Consider the following 18,626-nt stretch of genomic DNA (forward strand, 5'->3'; position numbering starts at 1 on the left):
ATTCTGCTCAACACACATAAAAGCCCAGCAGATCTCTTCTTTTACACTTTCTAGTCCACAAGACTTATGACGAAACAGTGAATTATTGTCCTTAGTGAAAGCAGAGCTCTACAATGATCTGTAGAAGTTATTGCTAGTCTAATGGTAGATACGATTATTCTCATTCCCCATGTAGCCATTTGCAGAGAAAAATAGATACCTTCACTGGTGTTCACAGAAAAGTAAAATAAGTAATTATATGAAGCTGCTGACAGGATGATTCACATTGAGCTGATAGACAAAATTACCATTTTTAGGTAAACTGTACTGCTTCCGCATGGTCTGCTAGTAAAAGTCTCCGATCTGCTTGCTTCACCGTGACAGGCTCTAAAGTCCAGCAGTTCAGGAGTTGCTTCAGAAGAGGAACAGCAGTTCAGACAGTTGAAGAGAGATGCACAACAACAAGAATTATGCTTACCAGTTGTCCCCTGCTTAGAAGTACGCAGTAGACCAAACTCTATTGTTTGCTTCCTCAGTGTTTAACTGATACAGAGTATTTATCTCCATTTAAATATATCAGATAAGAAGCATTTATCTGATTTTTTTTTCAGATTTAGATATTTATTTATAAAATTAGTCTTTAAATTGAAATAATTTATTTGAAATGCCAGATTTATGCTGAAGCACAATTATTTTATTCATACAGCAAAATGTTTTGTATGATTTCAGAAGTCAATAGCCACATGATGAGACTGAGACTATTGAAGCAACAGCCCTACAGGCATAATGAGAGTTGTCTATCTGAAATCAGTGGGATAACTTCTATTTTTTAAGTGAACAGCTAGTGAGGAGTCTGACCCAGAATCCATTAAAATTCTGGGTGAGCATTATATTGATTTTTGAGTAAATCCTTAAGTACTTTGCTAAATGGGAGGGCTCAGTACCTATAACCTGGTTTGCAAATCATGACATTACTACTTGCTGCTATTAAATTCTTACTTGTCATCATGTTCCACTACTGATAACTCATTGGGAGATCATTATTGCCATTCTCTATCGTTTCTTTTTTTTGTCCTATCTCACTCATGCATTGCAAAATGTTCATTGTGTGATTTTCCTACTGAGTCTGCAGTCCAACTTGCTTTATTGAGAAGTGAGCCTTGCCAAAAGCTTGTCTGTACATGAAAAATTGCTTCCATAAAGTTTGAATTAATTACCAGCTGTGTCTTCTGAAATTCACACAGGCTACTATTTATCATTATTCAAACTGGACTTTGGATTCTTGTACTTTGTATTTTTATACCAAATTTATCTATTCTTCTGAGACTTTAAAAGTGCAGTTTCTTTTAAAAGTCATTGGACTTCATGAAAATGATGAAAATCAAATGACCTTTTTGATGTGAGTTTAATTTATTTGAGTTTCCTGATCAAAAACTACTGGTCTGGATCATACTTGTGGCATCCAAATTCATTTAAACTTTTTTTATCCTCAAGTTACAGAACACAGTAGGGAACATTCTCCAATATTCAACAGAAAGCTTTTAATACAACGTTCTTATTTTTACATATGTATTAAAAGTTATGCATGTTACATATGAAACAAAGCAGCTAGTTTGCCTTATTTATGCATACTGATGTGCATTCAATGTTAAATACAAACATTGGTTGCAATGTTTACCAGATAAAATAATGGACAAAAATTTCTCGTGTGTACATGTTAGGACAGCTCCTTGCAATTTCTGAATCATCAGTTAATACTCAGTCCCCAGACAGCTTGCACCTCCAATCTTTAAAGAACTTTTTTGCTCTAAGTCATCACACAGTGATTTATAGTCATAAATACATACACATATATATAGCCTCCCTTAGCTAATAAGCAGAAAACAATTGTGGAAGTAATCAAAAGTTATACATTATGAAATACAGAAAGTTGGTAAGGGAAGCTGCAAAGCTCAGGAAATATGGTTGGCAAGGTTTCCAGGAGTAAAAGGATGGGGATATATGAGTAGAAAGGGCCATGGAAGGTGGAACAAAGTTCTGTAGTTCATTAGAAGAGATAAGGGACATTCTCAAGAAAGACTACAGGGGATAAAACTGCTGATGAGAGCCCTTAAGAGCAGAAACTGTAATTATTGTAGACCTATTTCTAACTTTGGAAAAAAAAAGTCTGTCTAGATTTGCCATTGCCTTTACCATATAGGTCCTCCTGTTCTTAAGAAAGCTAAAAAGCTTAAAAAGTCTTTAAGTTGATTTAGGCCGATATCTACTGCTCACAGAGGAAGAGCCATCAGTCTCTGACACCACTCAGACACACAGATTTGAAAAGCAGTGTTGATCCACAAGTTCTGTACAGGCTTGAAGGAGGCTGCCTGGGAACTGATGATAGGTGAGAGTGGAATAAATGAAGACACGTTCAGAGAGGTAAGGAAAGGGTCAGAGATGTGTAATTCTGTCTTGAGTTAATGCCCTCTGTACTCTTCTGCACCACCTCTTCCTTTATTTCTCTTCTGAATTGTCCTCAGTGCTGACAATTAGCAAGTCATTGATGATCATTATCTTAATTCACTAGTTTATCTATACATTTCTGTAAAACACTTTAAAAAACAATCAAAACAAGCACAAGTGTAAACAAAACATCGTTCAAATGCAGCGGCTAAGCTTGACCTTTCTCAGCACTTTATTTTCTGTTAATTCCCTCTTAGAACTTGTGTCAAAAAGCTTAAACTACTAATCCTGGGAAGTGTACCTTGATGTCTTCCATGAGTTTCCAGGGACACTAATAGATGGAGTAAAGTAGTATATAATAATATCAATAGTAGTAATAGTCTAATAAAAGTGGCAAGTATAGCAAAAGAGACCCATGGATAACAGACAATTTTAAGGAGATGACACATATTGTAAGGGTTTAGTTTTCTCCTCTTCAGATACTTTTGTAATCACAGCAGGAAAGGAGATCTATGTATAGGGCTCTGATGTTTTATGGAGCTATATGAAGGCAGTGAATCCCAGCTACTAACAACAACAGTTTGAAAAACAGATAGATTTTCTTTTCTCATAACTAACTTTGGAGTACTTAAAAGCAAGAAGACGTCCAGATTTGCATCCTTTGTTTACATTGTGTTTCTTTACCTTATTCTGTTAGCATCTGCTTTTTCCTTTAAAATCTTTCCTTTAAAGCCAGTTACCAAAAGAGATAGGAAGATTTCACCACTGCACAGCAGCACAACAGCAACTTTAAGCGTGTTAAAAAGGGAAGGTGTTCCAGTTCCTTCAAAGTATGGATGTGAATGAAGATCTAAGATTGAAAGCCTTTCACATGGTTCTGAATGTCTGAGATAAGTTTGTCTAGTTAAAAATAACTGAAACTTAATTAAAGAGGGATGTTTGCAGCAGATGTCTGCATTTCAGACGCCACTGGGGACCCTATGAAAATAGATGGTCAAAACTTTTTTTTTTCCAGTTTCAAATGAAACCCTGCTAGCTTTTCATTCAACTTTTCCAGTTTCCCCTCCCCTCCTCCCCCCCCACCCCCCTTTTTTTTTTCTATAAATGAAACCAACAGGGTATTTCTGTCTATTCTTTTGAAAACTGAAAATTATTTGTAATGTTTTTATTTAAACATCCTCCTCTCTTCTTCCTGCAGAAAGTGATAATAATTGGGACTTTTTTTTTTTTTGTCTAAAAAGTTACAATTCCCTACAGCCATTTAGAAAGTGAATTTGCACTAAAAATAACAGATATGTAACAATCATTTTTATATCATAAAAATAAAAATAAAGCTAATTCACAGGTATAAAACTAAACCAAAGCAAGACCTAAAAGAATAGATGTCTATGAGATGCAGATAGCACTAAAATATTACGCTTGTTTCCTGGTGCCAGAGAAAATCTTTACTGCTTTGATTTTACTTAGCAGCATGAAGAACTATAAGAAAGAATCACTGCCATAAAATTGGCAAGCTTTTTGTCAGATGTATAACAAAGAACAAGGTATGTTCCACACCTGTAATTTTCGGCCATAGAGATTTTAATCATATGAGATTTAATTGTTTTGGCTTCCAGAAGAAAGAGTTTGCAAATCTACTCAGTTAAGGCTGCTATGCAGGCTTGTATAATAAATCCTTCAAATTTTCTGCACCAACCCAGGTCAGTGGTTTGCTCTTTCAAGCTGAAGATGCCTTCAATGCAGGTGTTCAAAAAATTGTTTGTAAAGAGATGTCTGTTTTAGAGTGAGCAGCATGCATTGTTACTAGGAATTTGTGCTTTACGGCAATACAAATTCAATGAAAAGCATGCCACCAACTTTTAAGCACGTTGGAACAGAAGTTGCAGTATGTCCTGAAATTCCTTCAAGGAGACATTTTTCCTCAGCATTAACTGTGTTTTAGCATTTTTTTAATCTAGATCCCAGTTTGATTGCATTTGAAAATTGAAAGGATGTTGTAACATCTCTGCATGATGCATTGTTTTAAATGAGTGACTAAGGAGGCTTCCAGACAAAGTATCATAAATCATGCCAGCATCATTTAAGAAATTATGATCCCCCAATTTACCTTCCTTTGCAGAGGGAGAAGAAGCAGATATGTGCCAATGTTTAATGCTCCATGGGTCTCAGCCTGATAGTGATGAAAATGTAATGAATACCGAGAAGCGTGGCATCAAAGGAGTGAGGACAGATCTGTTTTTTGCTGATTCTTCAAGGGTTGAGGGGAAAACTTCTGGCAGAAGGGTGGTAGACACCACATTGGAGTGTCTTCTTTAATTAACTTGACTTGACAGGTGGCACAGTTTTAGCTGCCAAAGAAAATATCCACAAATCAGGGTAAATAAAGCTTCAATTACTATAAGCAGAATCTCTCATTTGGCTGCAGAGTTTTGGCACATGAACTTCCCACAGCTTTCACAAGACTAGTACTGGGGACTTCAGTGGGAGGAGGAAAACCCCCAGATTGTTATTGATTTTTTTTTTTTTAATGGTTTATACTTTCTCATGTCAGATCACAGTCCTGGATAGGAAGAATTTTGATCTCTTTTTACTTTTAGAGTTTTATTTTTTTTCTTTTCTTGTTTAATTGACTCATCAGAAAAGAAAACAGAAAACATCTTGCTAACTTCCACTGTCTTGCATGTGATTGTCACATGTTGTGTAGGACATTTTTGTTAATATATATCACAGTCATATAATAAATGACTGTCTCACAGGATCTGGTAGCTATTGCATGGATTATGAGTTCCACTTCTGATCTCATATGGGTAGGAATTTTCAGGCATAATGTTTTAGTCTTTGAAAATGCTGATTCAACAAAACTAAAAAAGATCTTGCAGGAACTTAATGACGGGATAAGAGATATCTCAGAGAAACTTTTTAGATGTGCTGTTCCTGTTGGAAAGAAATCACATCTTTCAGATGTTCCCTACCTGAGCAGAGGCCCTATTATTCTTTGTATTGCTTTTGGCAATTTACTTTTGCTAATTATTTCAACATTTATGAAATCTTAATATACTCAGTCCTCAGTTGGCTAACCTTGAACAACTAATTTTACTGTTTTCTAGAAAAATTCAGGCAACTTTGGGTAATTTTAGACCACTAAGTGAATTAGCTATAGACTGATAAAGTCCAAAGCTAATAACTTCATAATTTAGTAACTTAAGCATATTGAGCTGAAAAATCAGAGATATCAAACTAAGGGAACCAACTCTGAAAAACAGATTATGAATCTTTCCATATATAAAAATGGAGTACGGACTTCGATATTTCAAAGAAAGGTAGTATATGTTTTTGAATGATTACTGTTTTGTTTATTAGATATTAACTTTTTTTTTTTTTTAAAGGTAGCTTAGGGAAAATAAAGAAAACCAATTTTTATTATTTCATGGATATTGATGTTTGGCCTTTTTATTGTGCCTGAATGGAGCATGTATAATATGTTACTTCAGAAACTGTGTATTCTAAACAAGTGAAGACTCCCCATGTTCAGAAGCCAGTGGAAGTCCTATAGGTCCTTAACTTGCTGTTAAAAACCTTATTTTTAAATTACATGTGGTTCTATACTTTGTACAGGAATGAGTTTTACCCTTTATAAGCAGTTTTAAAGTGAGTGGAAAGTCATTTTGTGTATGAAATCATAATATAATAAATGCATGAGAAAGCATGAAACTAGGATGCATATTAAGATAAAAGTGTAATATTAATTTTCCCTAAACTTTGGTAGAATACAGTATGCCTTTATGTTAAATATTAAAAAAATATAGAATATATATAAACATTTATGCAGATTCTTTTTTGCTATAACCTTTGTATAGCAGTCTGTATTTTGTATTCACATGTGGCTGAAGGGAAGAATGTATCCTGTTTAAAATGCTTAGAGAGTGAAAAATATTGAGTATTAAAATAATATTTACTTTGTCAGAGCTTAGCAGAATTGGGACATCATGCATCACATGAGATTTAATGGCAGCCACTGGAACAATTGGTCAATTAAAAGTAATCCCATACTTATGTTGTTTGTAGACACTAACAGAGCATTTCAGGGAAGTTAGTCAGAGAATGTACTGTTTTTGCTTGCATTTTAAACAGATCTTTAAGCTGAGAGAGTTTACAGTAACAGTGATTTTAGAATGATGTCATAAGCTGTGTGAACTTGAATACATCTGTTAAGGACTGGATGTCTATACCAAGAAAAATTAGCTGTCTGGGTTTCTTCTTGTCCCTACACCCCTGCATGTCAGTGACATATTGAGAATGCAGCTCCCAGTATGAACACAGCTTGCTCTCAATCCATGTCCTGGAGCAACTCAGCGAGATGTCTCTGAGGAAAAAGACAGGCTAGGGACAGGGTAGTCCTGTTCAGGAGAACAGTATGGGCTGTGTGATTCCCTTCATCTTTTCCTGCATTATCCCCAAAGCCTCCCTCACACACCCCATGCTCAGACATGCCATGTCCAAACACGTGGAACATGTAACTGTTATTATCCTGTATGAATATCAGCGTGGTGTGCAGCCTCTGTGTTACTTAAGGCACACCCGCCAACAAAAAGCATTCTGTGGAAGAAGAATGAGTGCCACACATGCTCAAGGGGCACATGGGTGATGTGCTGCACAGTGTGAGCACAGCTACTCAGCTCAAAAGGGCATGGTGGACTTGAGCAATGCAGGCACCAGCTTCTCTTCTGCACCTAACTGGGGGCCAGTGCTTGGTGCCAGGGGGGAGATTCTGGCATAACCTGAATGAATTTCTCCCATAGAAGTCTGCAGCACTATCACTCCACTGGGAATTACATTCATCCATGCAAAGTCAGAAAAAACATACCCAGATAAATATTTTACCAATTTCTGTCCTCATATTTTTTCGAGAGGGGTAAAGATTGTTCAGATAAAATTGTCATTCTGTTAAAGTAATTGGCAAAGCCATCATTACTTTTATACGTTGAATGAAAACGACTTCACTTGTATAAACTTGTTCTGCTTTGTATCTATCTGTCTTCTCGTGTCACTTCTAATATTTCAGACATTTATGATTTTCAGATAGAATTGTATTAATTCTGATAAAGAAGCCAAACTGGGCCCTGAAAAAAAGAAGATTCTGGCTCTTCTCTTTACTCATTGCTTTAGAACTAGTTCTTGTGGAAGATAAACTACATGAGGAAAAACACAGTGCGCTATTGTTAATTTGTTCTTTTATCACCAGAAGATTAGTATAACACTTCTTTTTATTTGTCATTTTTAAACATATTATTAAAACCCTCTAGATGCATACACACACAAAAATAAACAAAAAAAAAATTTGGGGCTTTCAATTTTTAAATTTGGGATATAATTTAGGACAGTCATGTCCTAAATTTTTCAGTCATGTTTTTCCAAATTTAATAGTTTTTCTTTTTGTTAAACTACATTTATTTATTTATTTATTTATTAGAATACAGAGCAGACTGGATATGTTCTTAAGACAACATGATATTAAATGACTCTGCAACTTAACATTTTTTTTGGAATTCCTGTACACTTCTAACATGAGCATTTTAAACAATAGGAAAGGTCTGAGACCAGAAGACCAGATTCCTTTATAAAATTAGTCTTTTTTTTTTTTTTTAAAGTATTCTTAACCATATCCTGGGGTGCATCAAGCATGACATTGCTAGCTGGTCAAGGGAAGGGATTGTACTGCTCTGCTCTGCCCTGGTGTGGCCTCACTTCAAGTATTGTGTGCAGTTTTGGGCACCACAGTATAAAAAGGATGTAGAGCTATTAGAGAGTACCCAAAGGAGGGCTACAAAGATCGTGAAGGGCCTACAGGGTAAGACCTATGAGGAGCGGCTGAGGTCCCTTGGTTTGTTCAGCCCAGAGCAGAGCAGGCTGAGGGGAGGCCTCATGGCCTGCAGCTCCCTCACGAGGGGAACGGAGGGGCAGGCGCTGAGCTCTGCTCTCTGGGGACAGTGACCGTAGCCGAGGGAACGGCATGGACAGGGGAGGGTCAGGCTGGGTGTTAGGGAAAGGTTCTGCACCCAGAGGGTGGTCGGGCACTGGGACAGGCACCCAAGGGCAGTGGTCACAGCACTGAGCCCGCTGGAGTTCAAGAAGAGTTTGGACAATGCTCTCAGACACATGGCCTGGTTTTTGGGTGGTCCTGTGTGGAGCCGGAGTTGGACTCAGTGATCCTTGTGGGTCCCTTCCAACACGGGGTATTCTGTGATTCCATGATTCTAACACACTTATGAGATTAAAAAAAAAAAAAAAGGATTTCTGAAGGCAATATTTTAACTACTTTTGGGTAGCCCAGACTGCATGCAGGCAATTTGGATGGAAATCCTTCCTTTCTTTGTTATGGGTCTTGGTAAATTCTATTGTTTCAGCCTTTAGCCATTCACTGTTTTTTGGGTAGGGTGGAGGTGGCAGTATGGTTGCAGGCCTTCATAACTTTTTGAATGAACATAGCTGTAGGCTGCATTCTCTTGCTTGGTAGTATGGAGAGCATTTATCACTAAACAAAAACACTGGGTGTTACTTAACCACACATACACTTTAACTTACAAGATATCTGCATATGTTACAGTGCTCTTATTCTAGAACAAGTGCAAACAAACAAAAAAGCAAACAGCAAAAAATACCTCTTCAGGACAAGATTAATCTCATCTAATATTAGGAGCATGTAGGAATGATTACTGTAAAAGTTTTGACTTATCTTTGGTTTTCCCCATCATATTTCAAACTTTCTCCCATGCAAGAAATTATTTATATTTCTTTACTGTGAGGATCAAATACTGATGGTTTTAATATTACCAATGCCTGTAATCTCCATTTGTCCAGAAAGCAAGAGAACATATTCAAGAATGAATAAAATCTTTCACAGCTAGTTTCTGCTTCTTCCTGATGTCTTGTGCCATATAATTGTATTCATCAATGTAGAGCCAAAAGGTATTTTAGATAATCTATTCTAACCAGTTATTTCATGTCATTCAATTTCTCCTAGTCACTCCTGCATTGAGCATAGTAACTTGTATTTATATACATTGATAAGATTCACACCCTGATCCTTCTCTTCTGCAGGCTGAGCAGTCCTAACTCAGCTTCACCTCATATGAGAAATGCTCCAGTCCTTTAACCAGCTTAGCGGACCTTCACTAGACTCTCTCCATTATGTCCATATCTCTCTTCTAATGGGGAGCCCAGAACTGGACACAGCACTCTAAGTGTGGAGTAGAGGGGAAGGATTACGTCCCTTGACCTGCTGGCAATACTGATATGTATGGCAAACGTGATTGTTTAAACTGCTTGCATATTTAGGAAGCATAGTTTTATCCTAATTAAAATAATAAAAAAAAAGTGTTGCAAGACCCATGATGTCAACTTTAACATTAAGCCCATCTGCCACTCTTAGTGAGAATGATGGGAATTCTGCCAGACTGAGATTAAAACAGAGATGATTTTAAGGATAAGTGCAAAACCACTTTGTAGTGATTCATTGAACTGTTAAATATATACTTACTTATACTTACTTTCTGGGAGAAGGTGTTGCTGACATGAAATCTCAGTCTTGCTCAGTGATCTGCATATTCCAAGGGTATATGCTAAATACATGCTGTATCAATATTATGCTTTAAAAAGCAGGCAGAGAGATCTGTACCCCTTTTCCTCTCCAAGAAGAGAATTTTGGAGAGTAGTCTCAAGAAATCCCTTGTTGGCACTTGTCCTTTGATATCTTCCTGGTAAAGGTGGAATGTTTGTGCCTGTGAAGAAGTCATACAGCTCATTCATAATGCTGTATCCCCTTCAAGTGCCCCCTATGGTGGTTTGTCTGTCAGAATACAATGTAATAGTCTGATTCACTGACATAAGCATTTCCTCACCAATATGCTCAGTAGGCAGACATTTTGAAGAAATTATCTGAAAAGTTACAGGATCTAATCTGATAAAGCATACACTGATGCTTGATGATTAGCTACCCATATACAAGTTGGGGAACGGCTGGCTAGGTAGCAGCTCTTCCACTGAGATTTTGATGTTTGCCAAATATGCATCAGCAACATTATGATGTTCTGAAGCGAGCTGACATCATTCTCCAGTGCATAAACAAGAGTGTAACTTGCAAGGCATCAGAAATAATTCTTTCATTGCTCTCAGCAATGGAGACTGCAGTCCAAGAAAAATCTGAGCCAAATGGAAAGAGTCCTGAGGAAATCAGAATCAACAGAAGCCTAGAAAAATGTAATTATATGGTGTTCAGCCAAAGAAGCAAAGCCCAAGGGGGAACATGAGAGCAGTTTTCAATTACGTAACACTGTTGTAAAGACAAAGGGAATAATCTGTTTTCCATGTTCGAGAATGAGGTGACAAGAAGTAATGTTTTTAAATTGTAGCAGATTAGATATTAGGAATATGAAGTAGCAGTAAGGATAATGAAGTAGTAAATGAGGTTGCTTAAGAAGTTGTAGATTATTACTACATGGCTCCCAACCAATACCTGTCAGGCGTGACATAACCTTTTACATTATCCTGAGGAGAGTGGGTGTGTTGATGTCTCAAGAACTCTTTTGAAGCCTGTATGTCTGTCATTCTGTGAATCTATGATGTTTCTGAAAACAAAAGTCAAATGTTCTTATGTTCTTAGATTTTTCTCACTTCCATTTCTTTCTTTTTGTTCCTCACCCCCTCCCCCCCCCCCCCCCCCAAAATTAATCATCCTCATCTTCATGATGAGGAGAAACATGTTGCATGGATCTTCCAGAATTATATTTATTAGTATACAAGAAACTTTGAGTAAGAGGGGAAGCAACATAAGGAGTGTAATAAATATACAGCAGTTGACACAGCTCAGAGAGCTCTAGCTGATTGGTAAGTAGTGGACTTTAAATGTTCATACTCATGCTGTGGAAGACTCCAGGCAGGATTTCACACCCAGTTTGTCTTCAGTAGGTATCTGTGTTGTCAGTCAACCTGATGGATCACTGAAGTGCCACTCAGTCAAAAAAAATGAAGTCAGATCTTGTATGCTGTAATGCTTGGGTTACTGTGATCACTGGAAAGAGAATCAAAGTTTCTATGTGCAATGCCAAATATCTAAAAAGCATTATAAATAAAGAAGCATTGTTTGTTAGAAGGCAAAAAAGAAATCTGTGATTGCCCTCCAAAATGGCAGCTGAGGACTCAGTGTACGGCATGCGTTCCAGCAGGGGTGAAGATCTTTGAAACATGATTTAACACATAATGATTTGCACTTTGAGTGCGGTGGCTGTCACCAATATGAATGTTGGTACAGGTGACTGATTCAGGTGGGGTAACAAAGTCTAACAGAACTAAATACACTGGTCCCAGCAAAGAGACTAGTACCAATTGATATAGCTACTAATGAAATCCAAGAGGACCGGGAAGAGTTTAGAACAGTGTTGGTGCCAGGAAAATCATAACTGAATTTGGCAATAGTGCAACAGTCCTTGTATGTTGAAGAAGACATGTCACACAATTCCATTATGTGCAGAATGTGTATAACCCCAAGGTTTTTTTTTCACTGAAGAACAAAAACAAATGCTAAAACTTTGCAGTTCCCTTGCCAGTCCTAAGGGTATTAGCTTGGAACATAAAGCTCACGTCAGTTTTCTTATGGATAAACACTGTGTCAAGGTGTTTATCTGGTGTTTATACATCTGGCGAATGTAACAACTTAGGGCTTGTTAAAAGCATAATTGCACCACTGTCACGGTATTTGTAGTATTAATGTTCTCAAATAGCTGCTGTAAGCATATGGTAGAGACTTGATGATTGTTCAATTCTGTCCATAGAACAGTTCTCGTATATTTTTTGTGGTGATAGCCATGCTGGTATCGTAGGCAGAAATGATTTTGGTTGTGCAGATTCTGTTCCCACATGAGTATTCGTTGGAAGAATGTGCTTCAATGTGCTTATTATAGTGTGTAGGAAGTCCTAGACTGAAAACTAGAATAACATTTAAACAGACAACTTTGTTTTTGAAATGCTTCTTGGTCACAGTGTTATAGACACAAGTCACAATAATTTCCTCCAAGTGTTTTGTCCCCACTCCATTTTTATAACAACTTATGGAAGTATATAACTAAACTTATCACTAGAAGAGAGGAATTTGTTACCGACTTCACCTTCCTATTAAGCTGTCAGCAGAGACAAATGGTTAATTTATTTTTAAAAGTTTCATTTTCAAAACAAATTTCCGTATCTAAAAAATTATTTTGCTCTTAAAGTTAATGTTTTTGGCCCTGAGGGTATGAATATGAAGCAAATATGCTGTTTTGTTGCAGTTGATTTCAGGGCAGTCTTTCTAGGTTATGACTGTTTGGCATGTAAGCCTTCCCTTAGACTGTGAAAAAATTCCTCTGTAACCTTGTCAAACTAAGCTGAAAGCAAACAGTTTAAATATGTAGCAGGTAACAATTTGCTTCTTTTGCTATGTTTTTTAAAATATTTTTCTATAAAATAATGATTTCAGGTCTTTAAAAATATGACAAATGATATTTGGCCAGCTCTTCAGTGCAAAACTCACGCTAACTGAGGTCTTGACATCAAAATTCTTGCTTTTAATATACTTTCAGTGCTTCACAATTATTTTTTTCCTCATACTTGTGTCTCTGAAATGCTGATCTGTTCCGCAAAATAATTTTTCAAAAATTGAGTTCTTCCAGAAGAAGTGATCATGATTGAATAGTGTTTAGGTCTACCACTTGAGAGCTCTACTGCCATAGGGGCGTTATTAATGTGATGAAACTGGGCCAGACAGCACAGTGTCAAAATTTGTGCATCCTATCTAAAACTATTTAATCACTATGGAAAAACATCACTATGCAGTTATAACCAGACAAGGTGAGATTTAATTACAAGTTTTCTTTAAAAAAAGAAGATGCCAGCAAAAGTTATTTTTATTTCAGAAAGGATGCTCAGCGTGTCTATTTCTTTCCAAGAGGTATCTGCTCATGAGCCTCTCTACTCACATAGAACACGAGACAAGAATTGAAGTTGTTGTGCTTGAGATCTGTCAAACTTCCCTCAAAGGAAATGTCCTAAGCATGAAGTGTTAGGTGAGAGGAGGAGAAAATGAGCTTCAGAATTAATCACATCAGAGAGAAAGAAAATGAACACAAGCACCAAATCTGGTAGCTTTAGAACAGCTTAGGGTTGAGGTATTTCTAAATCCATCTAAGACAAAATGGATTGACAGTCCCAGAAATCCATGCTAGAATCTAAGATTCCCCTTCCAATACAAGTTCCAAAACACCTGGCCCCACATTTCTTTTTGTTGGATGGTAGCTTTAACTGTTCCATACAAGTGGAATATCCAGTTGGAATTACTGAGTCAGCAGCTTCCTTGGCTTTCTTTTTTTGCATGGAAGTTTCCAAACATCTCTTCTGTACATGCCCATTAGTGCTTAATTCCTAAGCAAGCTGAGCCGTACAGAACTTGCCTGATGTCCTGTCACCCCAGCAATGTTTAGGGCACTCTCCTGGCACACTGGACATGACCTATGTACTCCTGTCAATGGATTGCCCTTAAAGGGGAATTTAAAGAAAATTAAAGTCAACTAGGAGCTAAGGCACACTACAGGAAGAGGAAATTATAGTTTGGGTTCCCTCAGACAGAGAAAAACTATGTTTTTCACCTCCTAACAGGTGAGCATCTTTAAGAGTGTGCTAGCGAGTAATAGCATCAATATTTTAAAGGGAGAGAATGACCATTGATAAATGTTGTGCAAAAACCTTTGAATATTTTCAAAATGAGATCTTCAGATATTTTACACAGAAATATGCCTAAATATGCTGCTTAGATGAGAGCCAAGTTATTTACCCTTAAGTATAAAATAGTTCTGGGCAAATGATTTTAGGAGTTTGGGAACTTAGCATAAAAAATAAAGGTGTGTTATATGATCATGCATGTCCTGGTTCTGATAGAAACTGTCTATACATTTTCAGGATGATACTGTTGAAGCTAAGTGCCTAAATTCTACATTAGATCTCCCTGTATCTCATCTATCATTAGTGCTCTCAGCTCCATGTTTTTACAACAGCATTGAAAATTGAATGAAGAAGGAAAAATTCACAAAATTGTCTGAATAATGGAGAAAACTACAATGAGACAGTCAAGGCACTTATTCTTGGATTATTCAAACAGCATGTGAAGAAGCGATTTGATTCTGGCAGTGTCACAGAAAGGTGACAAAGTCCAATTGCTAGACTGTGGAATCAGAGGCATGCAAATGACATACTTTCGATACTTAAAGTAACTATTGATTAGAGAATATACAGAGGAATTGTATTTGCTATCTCTTGATATCTACATATCAAAGCTGTTTACCTTTTGGAAAGACGTGCTTTAGCTGAACATAACTTACATTTTGTCAAATACAAGGTACGGAGGAAACTGGAAGTAATGAAAAAATGATCTAATGGTCCATTCTTGTTTTATATTTTAAGAATCCCAAATCTCTCCTTTTTTTATTCATTCCATATTGAAAAAGCTTTAAAGTAATACAAGACAGAGAATTAATAGCAGCATAAATTCATTGGCAAAAGCCATGTATAATAGCTTTGGGCACTCACCAAGCTGATGTGAGGTAAATCTCTTTCCACTCTGACAGCATAATATTTAGTGAAGTGATATTCTGTTCCCAGTATCTCACTGATACCTCACTGAGTGTGGCTCCAGGATCTGGGAATTTAGGGTAACCTTGAACACAGCTCAGAGCACTGGGAAAATAAGAAAACTTTGTCCTTGTATTCATTCTGATATCTAATATGCTGCTAATTAGATAAACATCAATTAACCTCATTATAATTCTGCAGGGTCTGCTATACAGATGGTGTGGTTGTGAAGGTGACACTGCAGTGCAGATCTCAAATTCATTTTTCTACCACTAAACAACAGGTATAAAATGAACAATGATAGACCAGCAGATCAAACCTAGTTAAACAGTGAGCTGCAATAAAGCTTTGAAAGTAGAATAACCATCCTCTATGCTCAGTCTGGGCTTGGATGTTATGATCTAAATCCTGCAACTCTTGCTGAGAACATTGATGGAGGTGGTTTGGGCTATGAATAGAACAGATGGCTCCCAAGACATCAATGAAAAAAAAAACACCTCAGGAAAGTTGCTGCACATACGTCTGGAGTCTTGGCCGTCCACATATTTCTAGTGGCTTCTTTCCTTTCCCTGTCATCTGCTGGAAGTCCAACGCCGAAGTGCTAATGCTGATGTCTGGCCAGCCCCGGTCCCTGCCCCCTCTTTTGCATACCCTGATCTCAGAGCTGCTTTTGCTTGCTTGCACAACCCGAGTCTTCCTCGAAGACTGTCAAGTGCCTTTGAGACCTCTTTTGTAATTCCACCCTCTCTTTCTCACCTTAACGATAATTGTTTGATGCATTAGTTGTTCTGGAGGTGAATCACTTGAATGACTCAAGACTTGTCTTTCCTTCATAAACTCTGTGGTTAGCCTGCACATTGCTGTTGTGTCTGTCACAGAGTTGTCTTGATAGCAAGGCCCATTATACAGGAAAATTGACTCATTTTCCAGTACAGTTAACCATCACTCCAAGCAGCATAATCCAGGAAGCCAGAAAGGTTTTCGTTTGCTGCAACAACTCATGTCTATGAGGGAGTTTTGTCAGCTCAGTTATCTCACTTGTCCAGATGGTCAAGTTGTGCAGTGGGGTCCTGGACAGTCGTATACAATACCTGGTTCAGGTTGCCAGAAGTCTTTACTCTTAAAAAGCCCCTTTGCAAGGGCTTAATCTGCCCTTGCAAAATTGGGCTTGCTTTAAATTTCTTGACCTCTTTTTTTTTTTTTTTTTTTTTTTTTCAGCATCTCATGGAATATTTCCAAAGTGGAAATATTTGTCCAGACTGAATGGTCAGGATGCAAGAGCAATTCTCCTGGGTTCAAATTGCAAACAACTACTTTTGTTTCAGTCTTGCAGTTTTACAGAGAAAGGATGCCCTGGCCATATATCATCAAATCTCTTCCTGTTGCAAGTCAAGTTGAAATACTCAGATCTAATTGATTTATGAAAATCCTGTTCTGCAAATTTGGCTGTAGATTTCAAGAGTAACAGTGAAAACTCACAAAGCATGATAGCAAATGGACACCATGAAAAATGGATATGACAGCAAATGCATAAGGCAGAACATGACTGTTAACAAGGATGAATATGTATCGACCTCCTCTTTCAGCTGGTGGGCTTTGCCCAAGGCATTCTTATAGCAGAAGCTAGCCCCAGACCTGAGCAGTTTTTTAATGACTGGTCATTAAGTGAGGTGAAATATAGCAGTGTGCCATCCAACATGCAGCATTCTTTGCAACTGCAAGACAGGGGTCCCTTGAAGCTAAAAGTGCAAAGGGAAGTCTGAATGAGTTTTTTTATATACTATATAACCCACTGCCAGTAAATATGCTTTTCCTTTTAAAAATCTTATAGGTTTATCACAACAATTGGTTCCAATCTAAATGCTCATTTCAAACAGTCATTGAAATCATTACCAGTCTTTTCCAATATTTACTTTCCCGTATTTTTAGGAACACTGAGGTAAGACTTCTGATCCTCCACATTGCACATTAGCTCTGACAACACTTGTTCCATCTGCCACTGAAAACAGTTTGCTTTTCACAAGGTCTGAATTAGTGTTAGGATTTCTTTCCTCTTTACCAGCTTACACTTTTCAACTGGTTGCATATATTAGCCCAAATTACATTTTTAAAATTCTTTGCGCAATTTGCTTTACCTCATAAACCTGTGACACTGCACCACATTTGGCCCATGGCACAAACAACTCGGCTCCCTTCACAGGAGTCTAGATGCTGGGCCTGACCAGCAGCACCTGCCTGAGGAGGGAGCCCTGCAGAACTGCGGGCTCTGGCGCACTTTAAGCAGCTCCACTGAAGTTGTATATTTTAGAGTAAGCATATGCTTAAACACTTGTTTTTGGAATTGTCCTGGAAAGGACCTTTTGGAAGGCCAAGTCCAGAGCTTTTCAGTTTACACCACATAGGCGAAGAGGCCAGCTATGGGGCAGCAGAAGGCACAAGCAGCTGCAGACCTTGGTCTTGGTCCTTGGAGGCACTTTGTCCTTTCTATAGGGTGCCCGGGTGGAAAAGGGAGAGAAATGAGCCTTCTCCTTAATCTGGCTGCCAGACAAAGGGGCAGAGATAACACTGTCATTGCCACCAGTGCAGTGGTGAGAAGGGTCCCCGAAGTGTGATTTGGCCCTAAAAATATTTACAAAGCTCCTTTTCTCACCAAGCAATGAGTAAACATAATGCTGGATCCTGGGAAGTGTTCAAGAGACCAAGTTATGCTTATATTTCCTCTCAAAGAGCAGCAGAGAAGTGATGGGAGATTTTTTCCAACTAAATAAACGTTTCAGTATTCAATGTATTGCTAATACACTGCACTAGTCTGTTAACTCAAGATATCTTTACAGGTCAGACAGAGCGATGAATGTGTCTTCTTATATTCACTGCTGTGATCATGCAACGGAAAGGAGACAAAGTACAGAAATGTCTGACTTTTGCAATCTCAGTGTGCCTAACATCAAGCCTCCAGAAAATGTGAGTTGGTTTTCAGGTGTGTTGTTTTCCTGAACCTATTGCTTATCATATAATATAATATTTTCTCATTAAGCTTATATTCCTGGTCTGCACAGAGCTATTATTTTATTTTATTTTATTTTATTTTATTTTTATTTTATTTTTATTTTTTTTTCTAAGTCCTGACCCACAGTGTTCACTTAGGTATCATAATCATAATAAATGCTAGAGTAACTGATTAGCTCTTTAAAGTAAAGATATTCTTAAGTAGGTATCCACTTAAAAGAGCCTGCATATTACTAGGTATTCAGGTAGAAAGGATTTGCATGTGCTCTTACTTCTGTTACATTTACATGCACCTAAATTGATCCAAGGTTGTAATAATATACAGATTTTTTCTTCTTTAATTTAATTCCTAAATGTGCATTTTGTTCAATCCATTTTACCAATTTTAAACAGTTCTTTTATGCTACACAGAACATGAGCTCATTCAAACTAACAGATTTTGTATCAGCTTCGGAGCTATTTACTTGATCTTTTTTATGTGAAATTTGAAATGCATTACATAAAGTGCTATACAACATATTAAGATGCACTTTTTCCAAAATTAA

The 18,626-nt window shown here is 37.4% G+C and overlaps 1 long non-coding RNA gene across 1 annotated transcript; it reads right to left on the reverse strand.

Moving 5' to 3' along the window:
- Positions 1–3,848: 3,848 nt before the first annotated feature.
- LOC118255511 (uncharacterized) lies at positions 3,849–11,450 on the reverse strand. Its single transcript, XR_004780963.1, has 4 exons — positions 11,336–11,450; positions 10,937–11,048; positions 9,972–10,202; positions 3,849–4,772 (listed from the first exon to the last, which is right to left on the reverse strand). It is a non-coding gene; the product is annotated as an uncharacterized LOC118255511 (long non-coding RNA).
- Positions 11,451–18,626: the final 7,176 nt, after the last annotated feature.

The sequence above is a fragment of the Cygnus atratus genome, chromosome 3, assembly GCF_013377495.2.
Source record: "Cygnus atratus isolate AKBS03 ecotype Queensland, Australia chromosome 3, CAtr_DNAZoo_HiC_assembly, whole genome shotgun sequence".
In the NCBI taxonomy this organism is placed as follows: domain Eukaryota; kingdom Metazoa; phylum Chordata; class Aves; order Anseriformes; family Anatidae; genus Cygnus; species Cygnus atratus.